Below are 19,147 nucleotides of genomic sequence, written 5' to 3'. Positions count from 1 at the left end.
ACCCATATCTTTAGGGCATACAATGACCCCACATCAAAGCGTTACTGTACCATCACATAAGTTCATCACACAACGTAATTAGCTAATATCAGTTAAGAAACTTCAAGCACATTAGGAATTGTAGATTGAGACCGGATACCATCAAAGTTGGATGCATGTGGAACGGAATGACACCAGACTCATATGAAACGTTATACGAAATCGTCACTTATACACAACAGTGAATGGACTTCAAATGCCTCAGGAATTGCAGTATACCATTAAAGTGGGCAAAATGTGGAACAGAATGACACCAGACCCATGTCTGTAGGATATACACTGACCACAAGTGAAAGCATTACAAAAAAAGTTACATGAAATTGTCACTTATGCACAACTTCATCAGTGAATAAACTTAAAACGCCTTAGGAATTGCAGATTAGGACAGTATACCATGAAAGTGGGCTAAATGTGAACGGAATGACACCAGACCCATATTTGTAGGACATATGATGACCCCAATTTAAAGCGTTACAAAAAAAGTTGCATAAAAATGTTACACACAGTTGTCACTTATGAATATATATATATATATATATATATATATGAACAAGTAGCGTTCCAAGCACCAAAAGGAAAATACAATTGGTACTTACAAAAACGTAGTTACGATTGTGCACTCACTAGGAAGGTGCAGAAAATGTCAAAGGAATTCAATTACTTCAAATTCATCAGATAAAAGAGTCAGGCAGACATGACAGCAATCCTGCCTGACAACAACGCCATGCGCTCCACCCCCAACAGGGCTTTCTCGAGGCTGTGTATCAAAATAGTTCACATCTGCACATAGAATAAGTAAAGTTGCATTGAACATTAGCCTGCATCACAGTAACACTAAAGTAAACATTGAAAAGTGCAGGCATTATTGAGTTTACACCATAGATGTGAATGGAGAAAACGCTGCACTACAATTGGTGACGATCCACGAGTACAGTGTTCTATTACATGTTCCGCAACTTAAAAAATATATTAAAAAAATTAATTAGCACTGAAAGTGGTCCCGTATAAGCAAGCAAAATAGATTGAGGGAATGCAGCCATAAATGGGCCATGTTTCCACATTGACCAGCAAGAATGAAACAAAGCGAGGGAGAGAGGAGCACAATTAGGCACACATATGCACATATATACGTATTCAAAATCCATGTCAGTAGAACACCCATGGTATTCACGATAATAATTTAGCCCTAGTGGGCATTCACAAATATAACTACAACAAATCCCTGAGTCAGCATAATACTGCTTATAACAATCATCAATGCCAACTAAGATCTAAAGTGCATAAAAAGTCAATTGGACCCAAAGGTGGATTTAAAAGACAAATATAGCCCAAGTGGGCAAAAAGACACATATGAACACCAGTATAAATCGCTTCTAAGGTAGAAAAAAATAATAAAACATAGAACATAAATGTAGCCTAACATCTCATCACATCGACCCACATGAATTCATAAAACAGTTCAGATAAAATAGATGGACAGTCTTGTTGCCTGGACAATCAGATAATTCCAAAAATACATATAACTCACTATCAAGGTTATATCCTTTTGGTTGTAAAGTGTCAAAGTGCATAATCAGTCTGGCCTAAAGTGGACGAAGTCTGAAGGATCGATTCCCTTTCCTAGCAGGTTCTGGACCATGAGCGAGACCTACAAATTATAAATAATCCGGGTTGCTCCCATGTAGTTCCGCAAAGTGCGTAGCCACTGGATAGTTCAAATAATTTTTTTTATTGCACGATAATGTTGCAAGATGGGTAATTTCAAATGGTAACTTGTTGAACCTACATAGACCATGCCAAAGGGCCATAAAATCAGATACACCACAAACGAAGTCTGACAGTTAATACCAGTTCTAATATCTCACTTCTTTCCACTTTTAGAATGAGCAAGGCATGTGGTACGAATTGCTAACTTGCACAACTTACATATACCAGTATGTTCATGGCAACAAAGCCAATCATTATCTCTTATCTTCTCCATTAGCATTTTAGATGCAATAATATCTTTTAATGAAGGCGCTTTGGACAAGGTAATTAGTGGATGAGAATCTAACACCACAGATGTCTTTGTCTGCCCTTAATACAGACCAGTGCTTGTTAGGGATCTTACGTACATTTTTGCCGTATGTACTGTATTTTGTGATAAATCTAGCAAACCAATCTTTATTTCTCCGACTGGAACCATCAAGGGCAATCAGCCGCTTGATGGATTTTCCCTTATCAAATGCGGCCTGAGTAGACTTTCTAGGGTAACCTCTTGATGAGAAACGATCTCTCATTCTCTTAGATTCTAATTCTTGTGAGCAATTTCCTCTTACCCATAAAATTCCCCAAAGGGGATGCTGTTTACTAAGGGATGCGGATGACAAGTGTCTGCATGAAATACGCTATCGGTGGAAGAAGACTTACGATAAAGTTTGCTAACCTTTTATATCTTCTTACATTATTTTGAAGTTATTAAGATATATTTAGCAGATATTAATTATATATATATCAATATCTCAATCAAAGCCATCCACAGGCTCAAGACATACCCCACATTGATCCACTACTGGATCTCCAGTGCTTAACTGAAGCTCAACCCATCCAAGACTGAATTGCTACTGTTGACCAACATCAAGCACTCTGGCATCCAGACTTGGCTCTCTACTTTGAATCTCCTGGGCTGTAGGCCCCAGCTGACCACTTGCACCAAGCCTCTTGGGTTCCACACTACCAGAGACCTGTCCTTCAAGGAGCACATAGCTAGGAAGGCAAACAGCTTCATACCAACTTTCCCTCCTGCAGAAAATCAGTCCCTTCATCACAGTAAACAATTTTAGATTTGCTGTTTAAGCCTTGGTCCTTGCCCAACTGTACGGTGGCAATGCCCTCTTAGAAGACCTTCTGGTGACCCTGGCACCCTGGAGATGTATCCTACATGCTGAAACAGTACTCAAAGGACTCTGCAAATTTGACCATATCACCCCAACCCTCATCGAACTGCACTGGCACCCGCTGCAAGCATGTATGACCTTTAAATCCTACTTCATCACAGATTAAATGAGGCAATTAATATGGAAAAAAGGCAACAGGTCTGATCTAAGGAGGTGACTGGGGGGTTAGCTGGTGTTTCACTGTGTTTCCCCTCGCTGGAAAGGGCAGCATGAACTGAGTATTTACAGACTGCCAGAAGATGGGCAGAAGCTCTCCAGGCTCGAGCGAGAAAGGATGCGAAACCTGCCCTGCGGGGGATGCTATCTAATGTGGAAGCCAAGCTCCCTCCAGCGAACGCGTGCCATGCTGACTAGCCCCTGTCCCAGGGTCACAATGACAGGCATTGTGCAAGCTTACAATAGAAGAGACTTGGTAGGCATGCGTTCCCCGGTAACAGGCATGCCTGGAGAGTGTGCAACAGCAGCACTTCTAACCCAAGGGTGCACAATCGCTGTAGATAGAAGTGAGTGCATTGGGGGCATGGCAGGCATAGCAGGAATGCGTGCAACAATAGGCAAGAATGCATGCATCTAAAAAGGATGAAGGGCTGAGTCGGCCCTTCCAGTAAGTACTTATCTCACTGAATTATTCTTCCAGCAATGCCCGTGAGTGAGAGGCATGACATGACGTGTGCAAAACAGACAGACATAAATATGTGCAACAGTGACATGCTTGATTGGAACGTGAGCAATAGTCACAGACATTTTATTTATTTATTGTGCATTTGTAAGGCGCTTATTCATAAAGTAAATTGTGTTTCAAAGAGTAACATGGAGATATGCAATAGAAACAGGCAACACTGAAATAAGCAGACTTGTCAGAAATGTGTGCAATAATAACCAGTCTAGCACAATCAGAATTCAAGACACAATATGGATTCGCGCACTAGTGAAAGAGAAGACCAAATCTTAGTGCAATAGTGACAAGCATGACACTAATAAGTGTAACAGTCAACAGCATGTCTAAACTGTGTGCAATTGTGACTGGCATGAAACGTGTGTGATAGTGAAAAATAATTATATTAATGCACATCATTGTGAAATGTTCTGTATAATAGCAATGTGTGCAACATGGTGGGCGTGTGTGCAATACTGACAAGAAGGTATGCAACAGTGAGAGGTATGACAGCAATGTGTGACATGGTTGACAACAGTAGCGGGAATAGTGAAATTCAATAAATACTTTTACGTATGAGACAGCAAAAACAGTTGCAGACTGCGTGTAACAGTGTAAAACATGCCCTCAATGTGTGTGATGGTGAAAGGCATATCAGTAATGTGTGCAAAAGTGACGGTCATGTGTGCATGTCTGTAATTGTGATAACGTATGCAGTATAGATTGACATGCTGAAAATGTGTGCACAAGACGTGTGTGCAGAATGGTTTCATGGTCCCGGCGCCTCAGTCATGAACATCCCGCACTGCAATACACCTGGTCTGGCGCGTGCCTCAGCTGCCGGTGCTCGTGCAGCGGAAAAAGAAAGAGGGGGTCTGCGAATCCAGAGACCAGAGGGAGGCACGTGCCTGCAGGATTTGTTGAGCATGCAAGCTTTGCTGTGTCACAGGGCGCTCAACATGCCATCTGATTTTGACACAAGGTAACACTATCGCCCCACCCCCTACACAGTTTAGCATTTAGACTGACAGCATCTGCCTGCAGCCTATTGGCTGCTTCTCTCCATCGACCCCATTGTGCCCTTGTCTGACAGCTCGCTGATTGTTCCTGATGTTAACCAGTACCAATTGCGTTTTCGTGTGCTTACTGTCTAAGGAGCATCTGTCCCCCCCACTCGCTTTCAAACCTCAAACTGCTTCAGCTGAAGTCCCGCAAGCACATGGCGGAGAGACCACACCTGAAGAAAATACAGCATCGCCCAACTGGCCCTCTATAAGAGGAATCACTAATAGTTCCTTTTACTGGCCCAGCTGAACATGGTGCCCACTAAAAGATGCATTCAGGTTATGTTTTCGTTCGAATAGCATTGATTTTATATTATTTTATTATTTCTTTCAGTTTGAGTTAAGGTGCCTCCGTTTTTCCTTTTTGTGCAGGATCAATATCCAATATTAGGTTTTGCACCAAGCAAAACAAATTATATATATATATATAAATATATATATATATATATATATATATATATATATATATATATATATATATATATATATATTTTAATATGGATAGTGGTAGATGACAAATGTGTATGCAGGGGCGTAGGAGAGACATAGAATCTGGGGTGGGGGGGACAGGGACACCTGGTGGACTTTTCTACAGACACAAACCAACCCATATTCAAACCAACATAAGGCAAGGCCAGCTGAGTGCAGAAGTCTTAAAAGGATAACCATGTAATTCCATCAAGACCGATCAGGCCTATCCCCCTTCTTTAACAGCACCCCCGTTTCCTTGTACTTCATCTTCCCTCTTTTGGAAAATAGCCACTGAGTAGAATCTGCCAATTATTTTGTAGTCAGTGATGATCATGCACATTTGTACAAAAAAACCTATTCCTTTCAAGGCGTCCGGTACGCATGGCAAATTCTGTTGCTATTGTTTGTATGTTGATCAGATCCATCATATCCTTATGTATATTGTACACACAAACATAATTGAGTCTTTTCTGAGTCATAGTTGTACGCAGCCAGGTTTTCATTCGTTGCAAAGCACTAAAGCTCCTCTCAGCCTCACAGGAAGATGCTGGGATAGTTAGGAGGATCCCCAGTAGCTTCTCCACCTATGCAAAGAAAGCTCTTTCTGTGGGATACATCCATCTAAAGATGGATACCAATTCTGAGACTGAAAAATACTTATGGACGCTTGATAATATTGTTAATCAAAATATTCGATGTCTCGGTATTTAACAATATTTTCAGAGCTTCTGCCTGTTAGAAGCAATTGCTCAATGTGTTCATACATTTCGATGCCTTCCTGGACAACACTCTGCATAAGTTGAACAGAAACTATTTAATTGTTCAAAATACTGTGGTGTAGATAAGTCCTTTATGGTGCTTGGATGAACATTTTCAGCTAATCCTTCATTAATACGTTTCGGAATTCGATACCGTCTTGGCACTTGAATCTTTTTCAGTTGATATCTTGCCACCATATGGGTATTTTACATGAGCAGACTGTAAAAAGATTGTTTGTTGCAAAGCTTTAGGATGGCACTGTGTATGTGATTCACAGCTGCAAGTAATCTCGGTACTGTATGTTGGTATCCTTGCACGGCAATATTCACACACTCGAGAGTGGAGAGTAATCTGCAGACCTAACAAAGTTATTCCCTCTTGAAATTGTTTTAATAGGCCACAGGCATGAGCAGGCACATAGCCACTATTCTTGGAAACTGCAATTTCTTCTTATGTTTCCATAATAGCTCCATAATTATACATTACATTTTGTACAGAGTATGTTGATGCTTCTTGAACTTTTCTAAAGCCTTTTTCCAAAAAGCCTTTTTCCAATTGTTAAAACCAATAGTAGCAAATGCTTGCTCAGCGTTCGAGACACCAACCCGCTTTAATGCAGCAGATTTTTCACTGAAGAAGCAAATAGCTCCTTCCAGTTTGGTACTTTAGTGCAACCATGGAAAATCTTTGAACCAGCTTTCCTGAAAATGCAATATGCGCTTCGTCCGATTTTGTGACTGCACTACAATGGTTTGAACTGGTATACATTTCCTGGATGGGTGACTGGGAACTATTGCAGTTAGAAGAGCTCCCTCGTTGTTATCTGAAAGGCTGGTTGATATCTGTTGAACAATGATTTCACAGTTCTGGTAATCTTCCGCATTGCCAGTTGTTGCCCCAAGGGTATATTCTGTCCATAGATCCTTTATCATATTCATTTGTGGCTGTGATACCGTCATGTTAAGTTCTTGAAATGCATTAATTTGAAACCTCATCTGTATATTCAGCTTCTGATCCTCAGACAAGTTAATCAGTAGACTGCAACACAGGCATGTTCTCTGCTTCACTAGATTGATTTGTTACAAAGAATTTATGAATGTCCATTCCGAAAAAGAAAAAAAGGAGACTATACAGTATTCTAAAAAAGGAAAAAGAGGACTATAGTATTCTGAAAAAGGAAAAAGAAAAAGGGTGACTATACAGCAATTGCAATTGGCAACACATGGAATTGACAATGCAGTGTTTCCATTCATAAAAAGTATTTGTGTACTATCCAAGATGCCGACTCCTGCTGTGGCTTGCTCATATGTTGATGCCCGGGGTCATTGGGGGGAGTTTAAAAGGCACACTGAATGCCACAGTGAAAGTTGATGTAGAAGTACAAATAAAAACATCCACGCGCAAATAAACACTGAGGGGTTAATCCATTTATTTTAGGGCCATTAACCTATAGCATATGTCAGTGTGTGTGTGTTATATGTGCGAGTGGCTTGCCAGAAAGATTTTGTTTCTGTGTCTTACTCTGCACGCAAGACCATTCCTAGGATTTGTGGGGCTAACTGCAGCAATTCAAGTGTGGGACCTATCTAATGTGTATAGTATGACACCACAGGAAATGACATCATGCCGAATTACATCACTAGAAAAATTAGTTAAATTACTTACCTCTGTAAACACAGTTTTTAACAACATATTTTGAATATTGATATTCCTCAATCTGGAAACATGTACAAACTTAAAATAAACATCCACAGAAGTGAAACAGCAATGTAAAAATAACATGTGTCTAGAAGTGATTTAACTAGTAATGTGGGCTATACAAGAAAATGTCTGCGTGAAACAAAGCATGGTGCCCAGACAACATGGATCCCTAACCCATTTCATCCTATACCTGTGCTGGGAAGGGCACACAGATAAAATGTAATTCTTAAATGAGCATTAGCAATGCCAACAGTTTTGGCTTTTGTGTAGGCATGGGAAAGGCATTCGTCATGCACTGCTGTAGTGGTACTAACTGGATTGTAGCAGCTGCAAAATGGTGCAAGTACCTGGGTTTATAATAGCACCGTTTGTTAAATTCCTAATGTTGATACACAAGCTTAAATTGGTTTTACCAATGCCTGTTTCTAACAGGACTTCTGTGAAGGACACGCATAGTACTTATAAAATCGAGTAGCTGAAAGCAGACCTAGTTACATCATTTTTACTACACCAGTAGCTGGTTTGCAGCTGCTCTGCAAAAAAACACTGACAGGCACTTGTGTGCAAAGTTTGAACAAAGCTATGACAAAGAGTTCCCATGATAAGGTGATGTGGGCAGGGAGGGGCAGGAACTGTGTCGGAATGGCCATAGGGATCAGCATGGCCATGGGCAATTAATTAATGAGTGGAAAAAAAAACAACACCTACAAGCTGTGTATCCCTCATATACCGTTTCTCCCTAGCTGTACTCTTAATGCAGTAGCTTTGGCTTAGGTAGCACAAATTAGAAAGTGCTGTGTCTTGCCTTGTGCTTATGTTCCGAAAGTTGCTGGATGGTGCTCTGTGCTCTTACAGAAATAATGGCCCGCATGTACACAGTGCATTGTCCTTCCAGACTTCTTAGCTAGAAATCTCCATTTGCTCATCGATAGTCCCCAAATCCCGATATACCTTTAGGGGGACAGAGGTTTCTTTGTCCTCGGTTCCCTCTTATGTGATGCCCTCCCTTTGTAAATGAGAATCATCTCATGGCTGCCTTCCTTTGGGAAAGCCTTACAGTCTCATGGTTTGCCTAGGTTCCTCTTCCCAGTGGCTTCTCCATCAGCGCTCCGCTCCACTCCTGCACAGATGCAGTTTAGTCTACCCGGCCTTTCTGTGCATTACACATGTATGAAATCAAAGCATCTCACCACAACGCGAGTCCAGGCCAATACCTTCATTTGGAGGTGCCCCTGAACATAATAGGCATGCATAGGCTCATGGAATGTTCAAAAGAAAACATGTGAGCGTAACCCAAGTGGCACATTATTAAAGAAAAGGCCAAAAGTACAGGGACATTCAGGAGTCATTCAAAGAACATGAAATAGGAAAGTATGATAGGAGTGCGCGCAGTATAAAAATAAAAACAGTAATCCTCTTCCAACCTAAATAACATCAATAGACACAGGATCGGGACAAAAGAGGACTACAACATATGCGCCATTCTGTTAATCAACTTTACTCACTTAATATGCCGTGCAATGAGTCCGCTTTCCTATGTGAGGCGATTCAGCTGTAAGTAATAGAAGATCAGCTCTGGTTTTGCTTTCTTCTTCGTGCACCCGAGTTTCACTGTTTCACGTAAGTCACTGTCACTTCTTTCGTCATCTTTTCTCTTTGTCTGCAAATTGTGGAAAATGATAGCGTTAAGCTTAGCTATTTAAACATCAAAGGCCTCTTAAACTAACATTTTTGGAAGAAATATAGTTGCCAGGACTTCAATTTGGTATGCAGAAATTAGAGTAGCAGATGCAATCCCAGAAGCCTAGGCCGCCCAGCCACAAGGCGACCCAAGGGCCTAAGTTTCAGACAGTAGGAAAAAGCGAACGTATTAATAGAAGCAAACTCAACAAACTTGGGGGGAAAAAAATCAAACGAGAAAGCAAACCAAACCGCGGACCCAGCTCTTCACGCCTCTCTAAAATGCTTGTACAAGGCAGGGCTTCTCTGCTTGAAGTCGTGACATTTTGTTCCCCATACAGCAGAGCTTTCTCAGCGACACCCCAAATGTGTTCAGCGGCTTCAAACAAGCCTGGTTGGAAGTTGCCTGAGGTAATTTCCCGCCATCGCGGATACTCACTCCACCACTCAAACCTGCTCCAGCTCATATCTCACCAAGTGTTCTGTGTTCCGGCAATCCTGAACTGTCGGGACACCCAGAAAAGGAAGGCCGGTCTGGGTTCATGGAAGCTGGCAAACTTAAAAAAAACCTGTATGTTCGCACTACGGTCCAGAAACGTCAACTCGTGGTTCTGGCAAGTGGCAACCTTCCAATCTATGATGGTGGCTCAGGGCCAGATGAGCTATATGGGTAGTCCATTCAAATGGCCTTCCCTAACTGAAGAAAAGGCACAGGGCAAATCAGCATTTGCCTTTCAGAAAATGAGGCATCAACACTGGGAAAATAACCTGAAAAAGGAGCTTTTCTATAAAGGAATATTATTAAAGGTGGGCCCCTTTTAAATAAAAAAAACATGCATTTATAAAGTACAATCATGACTGAAAAATATCCAAAACAAAGTGCATGGCAAGGTTTGCTATTCTAAGTGCCTCAAACAGCACTACGGGCCCGATTTAATAAAGCGTTTTTGCAATGGTGCATGTCCATTGAAAACGCGTTGTAAATAAGGACATGTAACCTAGCCACAACAGGCCGAGGTGTGTGATGGAAACAATCTTTTAAAGCTACTTTTGTAGTCTGGTTACTCTGACAGCAGAACACATTCTAATTAATCGTCCCAATATAGCAAACTTCCCTTATGAGACATTTCACAGTCGTCTGGTTACTGGTGTCTCGTGGGAACCTGACATCCTGTGCACAAAACCCTTGGGCACAGGCCAGCCATAGCTGCCGCCTAGGGGCTGAACATGCACTGGCCTTGTAATGTCATTAAAGGGAGCACATTACCCCTTTTCCACTGCCATCCACTCGTGTGTACCCGCGACCGTTGCTAGGGCTGCACCAGGCAGTCTGCGTGTGACGTGTACACGGATGGCCACACGCTAAAAGTGAAAGGAACGTGCAGGTCTTCTACTTGTGTGTCCTGCACAGTCTTAAAGCCTCTGCTCCCTGCACAAATTGCAAGCCAATTAGTTTTGGTCACATATTTCTGCATTACAGTACATTTCATTCCGGAAAGCCCACGTCGGTATGTGTAATTCCAGGGAGACTGTGCATGAAACGTGCTGTTGCATTGCAAGGGCGGACTGGGTTGGCGTGATTGAGTTCCATTTAGAATGTCTCTTTTGTCTTTACTGTGTTTTACTGTGCTGTATTTGTTGTTTTGTGAAGGCGCTGCATGCGTACATGGATGCTTCTGGGCTTTCCATCCATCTCAGCGAATTGGAAGGTGGGGGATACTGCAGGTAGATATTCATTTCAGAGGTTGCTCCTATCAAACTCTTAGGGGCAGGGTGCTCTTGAGAGTTTAAGGTGGCCTGTGCTCTGTGTTTTTATGCAATCGTTTTCCAATTAAATCTCGGGCATCATTAATTGATTTTAGGGTGTAAATACTCTCCCTGTACAATATGCTGTGGCATTGATATGTAATATGTGGCACTCAGCAGGTTTGCTGCAGCATTGGTGGACAATATTCTATGGGACACTGATGGAGCTATAGGACGATGCAGGGCATTTCATGCGGATTGTGGGGGACAGGCTGCTAAGCAATTTCATGCACGTGGCATTTCATGACTATTTTTTTAAAAGCACTCTAGCAAAAGTCCTTTATTAACACATACATTTGCTCAGTACTCTGTATAATTCGCCCCCCTTATTAATCCTGAGAAGCCTTTGGATGCAACATGAGTAGCTGCAATGGCCTCCCAAGTTGCTTACATGCAGAGTTTTAACACTCTTGGCTGGATACAATAATTAACTCAGGGACCGTGCCATGAAGCAATGACCATATATAAACGATCTTTCTATTCATAACAATGTTACGTAAGACACAGCCCTTCTCTAGACACAAACCCACCGACACTAAACCCCAATCAAACAGGAAAGACCCGGCGTCCAGACAAGTATCTCACAGCGTACAAGATTGAAGACGCTTGCTTAACGGGCATGGCTAGGTTCTTAAAATGCCACGATAGGCGTTGTTACAATAAAACCTCACTTACGTCCTCCTTGAACCCAAAATCCGTCATGTTGGAAAAAACATCTCATCCGTGCATGCTATTCACCCCCAAAGCACCAAACTTTGCCCAACAATCGTACTGATGTTCCGTAAATACACGGCACCCATATGCACCTCCAACCACCAAAGAGGTGCCACCCGTAATAAAGAAGGGTGTCAATTCCCACGATAAACTCCCCTCCCCCCATCATCCCCTGCTGGAGCCTTGGACTCCCCTGCCCAAGGACTAACTGAGATAATTGCTGTACTATGAACCTGGCCATAGAGGAGCAAAACTGACATCACTGTTCTTCCAATGAAATACAAATACATTTCTACACAATGTAACGCAGTTGTGCCAATTTGCCCCTGCTGTCCCCCCACTGACCCTTGCTATCAGGCACTAACTAGGCCCCCTTAGTTGCTTGAGGCCCCGTCCCCGTACTACTGTTCATCACTTTCCTTGTACTACTATAGCTCCAAGGAAGGAGCCATTTACACGCCATGGCTCATAGAAGAGACTCTGCTAGGAAAGCAGAAGGGTCATTTCATTTTGAAGGCACACAGAAAGCACCCGTTAGCTGCCCAAATCTACCCCCTCCTCCAGGCCACGTAAACACTTCGCACAAAGCAGCTCCAAAATACTACGTTACTTCCAGATGTTCACATTTAACACACCAAAGATAGTTTATCTTTTGTAGAATGTTACATTTTCATCACACATATCTAAAGCTTGTATTTGTCCAACATTGAAATACAAACAGATAACATTTATCGCTCTAGTCTAAGTCGTGAAAGTGCATTTCCAGGACTCCAATGTCATGTTAGCCTTCTGCTGAATTGTATTGTGGAATTTGTAGTCACCCATTCAAGATGAAGAGAATAGGCTACACTTGCCCAGTTTGATTAACATCATTCCATAAGCATTCATAACCTGTGTCCCTACCCCACTGTGGCATATGTACTTTTCAAGTCATTCGTGAAAACAGAGTACCGTTCAAAGCCAAACAAACAACCCTACCAGCCCCTGACACCTGCTGTCCGCACTTACCCTTGCACTTGCCACGTGCTGGCTGCTACTCACTTATTGTTATCATCTTGTACTGCACTGTCCCTGCCCCCTTCCCACGCACTTGCACGATCTGAATAACACCTGCCTAGTAGGATCGTTGTCTGCCCTCTCTCCGTTCCCCTCCTTTGCCTCGTCGTGCCTTGAAGCACTTGTGCATAGGCGCGTTATAAATGCCATATCATATATCATAATAAGGGGGTGAGAGGAACCATGAGCAGGCAAGCGAGACATTTATACATGTCCTGGAAGTGGTCAGACGCTGCAAGCCTGGAGAAGTTACTTATTTTCCTTCAGTTTGGCCCTTTTTTTTTGTATAACTATGTCGCGGGAGGTTCCACACACAGCGATGCGAGGGAGTGGCACCCGTCCCGTAGTTTAAACACCTCATTTTACTTCACCCCGATGGGGACAGTGCACGGTACAATTACTTTTAACATTTAGCAGCGCCTCAATATCAATTGATACCATTTTTTTCCTCCAAATGTATGAGAATGAAAATTGAGTTTGTTCTGTAACCAGGGCTCTGTGGAAATTGTGCCAGCCCCTTAAAACATGCCCATCATGTTTAACGCCCTGCCGAGTGGGAGCTGTTTAATGAAGCCAGGAGTGCTTCCATGCGAAATATGTAAAGTGGCACTGCTGTGTCTGGTAGTGGCATGTTTTCGATCCGTACATGCGTGTCACATGTAACGATGACGGAGCTTCTGGCTGCGCATGCAAGCCGGACCAGACAAACTATCCTAGGTGGCTGAGATACATAAAGGCAGGCAAGTTGGCAGGGATTGTGGGGCAAACTACTAGGAGAGGAGGTAGAAGGGGGCCACAAGTCCAAAGCATGCTTGGAAGATTGCCACAAGGAGAGCGCGAGAGAGAGCACATTGAGAGAAGGATGAAAAGAATGAAGACATGGCAGGGAAGAAACTGAAGTAAAGAGAAGAACGGAATAGAGGCTTTGCCTGGAAAAGACGACAGAGAAGAGAGGTTGGGAGGAAAGGGAAAACAGAGGTGGAGGCCACTTAAAGAGAAGCGATGGAGCAAGGACCTGAAGGAATGATATGGAGGAGCGGTGGCGGACGAAGGCCGCGCAGGGCCAGGTGGGGGGGGGTGCAAAGGGGTAGGGGAGCTGCTGACTGCGAGGTGCAAAAGGAGGAAAGCGGCAGAGGGAGCAGGGATTGCGCGAGGCAGAGGAAGGAAAGCAGGCCATGAGAAGGGGCTTGGCACACAGAGCCCGGCCTAATGTGGCATGCAGGTCAAGGCTACACCGCGTATGGAGCTTCCCACCCGCTTCCATACATACCATACCTTGCTGCTGCAGACACCACACCAGGGCCAAAGACGGTATCTCCACCCCCAGACCTCAGCACCTTATTTAGGCTGCTCTTTGACCCCGCTTCCCCTTCCACCGCCCCCTATGATGTGGCTTCCAGCGCCCCTATTGACCCAGGTTAGCCCTAGCTAAATTCAGGCCTTGGTGAGCGTCCCCGCTAAGGTCGGCACCCTTCGATAGCCATCAAGAAATGGTGCTGTCACCTAGCAGGGTGGAGGGAGAGAGGGGTGTCATGATCCTCACCCATAGAGGGACATGTCATCTCTGTACTCCCCTCACTTGCCATGCTGATGCTCTCATAGCCCAAAAAGCCAATTGCCCAAAAACATCTAGCAGCAGCGATGCAATGGTACAGTCGCATCTCCTCACCGGAATTCAAATGGCAGCGCCCGCATCCTGGCTACAGCTAATTACAAGTATTCCTTCCTTGGAGAGCCGCATCTCTCTGGCTCTTCAATTGCACTACTCCCAGTAGCACTGACAGCCCACACTTGCGCCCTTCAGCCCACCGTTCACTCTCAAGCCATGCCCCTTGTGCACCACCCGTTGCATGGCAACCACTCCTGTGGACACTGGCCCCTCCCTAACCCCTAACAGCAAATTGAGAGTCAGGGCCAGGTGATAAGGTGGGAAAGTTCAATCTGCCGCAGCAAGCTTTATTAAGCCAGGAGTTATCTTACAGGTGTTCCGTTTCTCCGCCACGCCCCAGGATTCTGCGCTGGGAGTAGTTTCCTCCCTCGATGACTGGATCCTTCAGGTTCCAATTGGGTCACTACCCTCCAAGTCTGTCTAACCATCCCTTTCTATCCATGGCCATTTATTTATTTTTTTTCATTCATTTGTCTTGACCTTATTACCATCCGGCCGATGACCCAACCCCAAGTATAACCGGGATGAAGTGGAAACGTGCTCATTTCGCAGTGCCCCCTTATTACCATCCTCCTTCCTTGCTCCTGGCGTGCTAGCTGGGTAAGCTATCAGTACTGTCGTGTTGCACCACAAACATTTACACCTTTTAAGTGACGAATAGAGAACAATGAATACGCAGATGGCACATGACAATATTAGGGCAATACACCTGTAACCACCCCCATAATCTTCCAGAGGCAACTAAAGTGGTTCACCGTGACCATTTGTGTCACCTACTTGGAGCGACACCTTAACTTATTTGGGTGACCTATTATACTAACACCCGTGGGGGTAATGGGAACAGAGGGGAACGCTTCATAAGTGCTCGTTTTATTAGTATGCGAGATAGCACTCAACTCCTTACAATGCTGTGATGGTAAAACCCTTCCCAGACTCCTATCCACCCTCCTTCACTGGTGACCTCACTGTACCTTCGTCCTGCACGCGATCACCAGCTTCAACACATGCTAGTCGCCCTCCTGCCACCGTCCTAATGACCTATGTTGGCAGCATAGGAACCCTGACTGTGCGCCAGATAGCCCTCAATACAAAACCTGGCCCGGGGGACCGCACCCACCCCCGCTCTGCTCTCTTTTACCCCAGAGGGACCTCGCATGCAAATGAATTCTATTGCGTTGCCTGTACCCGCCCTAGCTGCACATACCATAGTTGCAATACGAATCATGCCCTTGAGTCCTTGAACGTGAACACGTATTATAATTCCCCTCACAGTCACATTACATGCAAATAGTAATTAGAACTGGGTGAATATTCAATTACTAGCTGAGTTGACTTATTTAAAGCATTGTAAAATTCATGCAGGGGATTGTGTTCAGGTGCGGAGATTAGTGCTATGCCAGCGACTAGGTGACAGGTGGTCCACATTTGTGTTTGTTTTGTTTTTTGAGACTCTGCTGCTCCGATGTGTTCCAGTCTATCAACCCCCGGGGCAACTGTCCATAGTAGAGGGCTCTCTACAACCTTGGGTGTCGCGCTAGTGGTATATGCGCTCCTCCCCAGAGTTCGAGATGGAGAGGAGCTGGAAGCTATTCCACTCCTTATCTTTAATCGTTTAAACTGTAGACATGTCTGCAGCAGTCACTCAACCAAATGGGCTCCTTTGCCACACACAAGGGAGCTGTGATTAGACACAGGTCTCTTCCATGGTACCTTAATGTGCTGCGCCATTTTACTGGGACTGGGACCAGTACATGTAAGCTACGCCAAGGTCACGTCTGCAGGTGCATTTACTCCGCGAGCTATCCTACAGGCATTAGAGACTTAAACCAGCAGGAATGTACAGCGGCAGTACAGTAGATACAATAAACCACTGGGTTATCAGTAGACATGTGAACTCTGTTAACAATGACACCATTACAAAGGGCAGTTCGTCAGTCTATGGTGCGCACAATATAAACGGCCAACATCGCCTTAATATGTTGAGCAAAAAAGGCATTGCTGATGACAACCTTATGCATCATAAAGCCATTATCTTAAACTCCTTCTAAAGAACGTCCACGGCAGCCACACTGCAACGCCATCGGATATTGCTTTTAGTTGACAGCGCGTGCAAGAGTGCGGGGAAAACATTCTGGACCAGCAACACGGTGCCACCCACCAGACAGACGACGAGCTATTCTCAAGCCACTCCTGCGCGCCCCAGGGGCGCTCTGCTCGAGAAGCAATTTCCGACATAGAAATCACGGATCCTCCAATGAAAACGCACAACGCGTCTAATCTATCACTGCCCAGTGTTGCTTGCAGAATGAAAGACCCCTGAAAGTTCTTTCTGGGAGAGGACGCCGCACGCCGGCTGCGTGTCCCACACGTGCATTCACACTGGAATAGCGGATGAGCACAGCTGGCCTACCCATTACACAAAGAGCTCTGGAACAGGTGCTCCATTCACATCATCTATTGTGACACACATCTTATTTACACACAAGCCACGAGTCGGAAACTAGACTGCGTAAGCAGCGACCCTACACAAGTAACTGTCAGGGGAATTTAAGGGACCACCCCAATTACTGAGCCGGTGCGCCCCGTGCACGTTTCTCGTATGGAACGCGACGAGCTTGCGCCCTTCCAAGCATAGCACGGGATGCCTCTGCGCCAAGACCCGTCGTTCATTGGTTGTTTTTTAAGCCATCCCTCCGTGTGTTCAAAGTGTCCGGGGGCCCGTGCTCTGCTGGGGGACCTTTTAAAAACCAGCGCGCATTTCGAGCGATTTTCGCCGGCTTTAGTACCCTTGACAAGCTGCAGATTGAGGGGGGGGGGGGGGCTCTCTGCCGCCACCCCACCTCTCTGCCAGACTACTCCCATCCATAACAGGGGTACTTACGACAGTGCGGGGGTTGGGGGGCTTCCACTGGGCTCTACAAATGTAGCCAAGTCAGCGGCTGGGCACAGGGGTCTGGCACCAACCGGGTTTCCGCTTATTAGGGACTCGCAAGACAGCGTGACCCATGCAAAGCTCGGGGGTATTTAGTGTGATCATCACGAAAGATATGAGGACGGAGACAACTGTGTGCTGCAGGATGAGGCCAGGCGGCGGTCAGTTTCCAGGCGCTTTGCCGAGCTACCTTACCGCACCACTATGCCCCCTGCAATGCTCGGGCCCCATAGCGTGAACACCACAAACAAGTCCTGCATGGTCGACGCGTCCAACATCTGCATTTCATAATGAGCGGCACCACTAACGCTAGAATAAAGCCAACGGAGCATCCAGCGGCATCTAAACTCGCCGGTGTAGAAAAGCCCGAGAGGCCGTGGGTAGGCGCCGAGGGCTCAGCTCCATTAGGAAGGCGGGGGTCGGAGGGGTGGGGGGGGGGCAGAGAAGGGAAAAGGCAGAAACTGAGGTGCGACCGCAAGAGAGAAGCTGGGGGTGGGGGGGGGGCTGCCTCCACCTCCGCGGGAGAGCTGCTGGAGGCCAGGGAAGAGGAGACACTGAGAGTGAAGGGGGAAACGGGGGAGGGACAGGCTGGACACACGGGCTCCCAGCCTGCTCGGGCGCTGCGGGCCAAGCAGCGTCCCCCCTCCCCGCTGTGCTTACCATAGGCAACATCCGGGAGGTGCACCGCACGCTGGAAAGCTTGAGCCAGGCGCTCTTCTAGCACTGGTGCCCGGTGCTGCAGCTCGAGCGCCGCCTGCTCGCCTCGCGGACGCACGCTCCCTCGGACTCTGCGCTGCTCGCACCGGCTGAGCTGCTGAGCACCGCGCGTCACGTGACGCGCGCGCAGCATACCTGCCTACATTCCGAACAGAAAACCCCGAAGAGCTCCGTCACCGCGAGGCTCCGCCCACAGGCCTGCGAGGTCCCGCCCACACTCTCGCGCACGGGGCTGAACTGCAACTGTCATTTTGAAAAGAGAGACCAGCAGAAGGAGCGCCAAAGCGCAACAAACACCACCGCAACACAAGCTCCCGTCCCTTATAGTTCTCAATTGCTTCGGCCTGCACGATACGTATGACTTATTAGCATAATACTATAATCAGTGGGGGAAATGGAAACAATTTCACGGGGTGGGGCTGTGGGAAGGTGGGGGCGGATACAATGGTCGTGGCACCTGGGCAACACAGTATCTCTATCGAACCCAATCCTATCGATTTGCATAAAAGCAAAGAGCATTACGGGAATATCATAATGTCCACAATTTTAAAGGTTAAATATGCCTCATAATAATTCAGTAAAAAGCCCTTATAAGTGAATAATAGACTCTTCTGTTTTTAATTGCCACAATACGTACCCTAATAAAGAGATGTCTGCAAATTGTTTGCAAATTAACAAGGGGGGTCCTGGGAGACCCTCTGCCAGACATTAGTCCTGGTTACGAAAGACTTACCCAGAGTCTTTAGCTCACTATCTTTCACATAGAAGAAATATCCCAAACATATCAGTCTTTGTCCTGCCCTGGGGCAGTCCAGCATCGAAATGCTAGGCAATTCTCCTCTGAACAAGAGTACCAACAGAAACCCCAGACACGTGTTTCGGTCTGGTTGGACCTCATCAGTAGGGTGGATCTGTGCCTCTCTAAGAATAGTGAGCGAGGGGTCCACG

General features: G+C 45.4%; 1 protein-coding gene across 3 annotated transcripts in view; it reads right to left on the bottom strand.

The window, feature by feature from the left end:
* LOC138487944 (calcium/calmodulin-dependent protein kinase kinase 1-like) overlaps nucleotides 1-18,352 on the bottom strand; it is a 1,547,719-nt gene extending 1,529,367 nt beyond the window's left edge. For all 3 annotated transcript variants that reach the window (XM_069614593.1, XM_069614594.1, XM_069614595.1), the window contains exons 1-2: nucleotides 18,143-18,352; nucleotides 9,131-9,285 (exon numbers count right to left, since the gene is read on the bottom strand). The gene's annotated coding sequence lies outside the window, so the exon portion shown is untranslated. The remainder of the gene's footprint in view (nucleotides 1-9,130; nucleotides 9,286-18,142) is intronic.
* Nucleotides 18,353-19,147: the final 795 nt, after the last annotated feature.

The sequence above is a fragment of the Ambystoma mexicanum genome, chromosome 9, assembly GCF_040938575.1.
Source record: "Ambystoma mexicanum isolate Mex_15411 chromosome 9, UKY_AmexF1_1, whole genome shotgun sequence".
Taxonomy (NCBI): domain Eukaryota; kingdom Metazoa; phylum Chordata; class Amphibia; order Caudata; family Ambystomatidae; genus Ambystoma; species Ambystoma mexicanum.
This window is presented reverse-complemented; position numbering and strand designations above follow the sequence as displayed.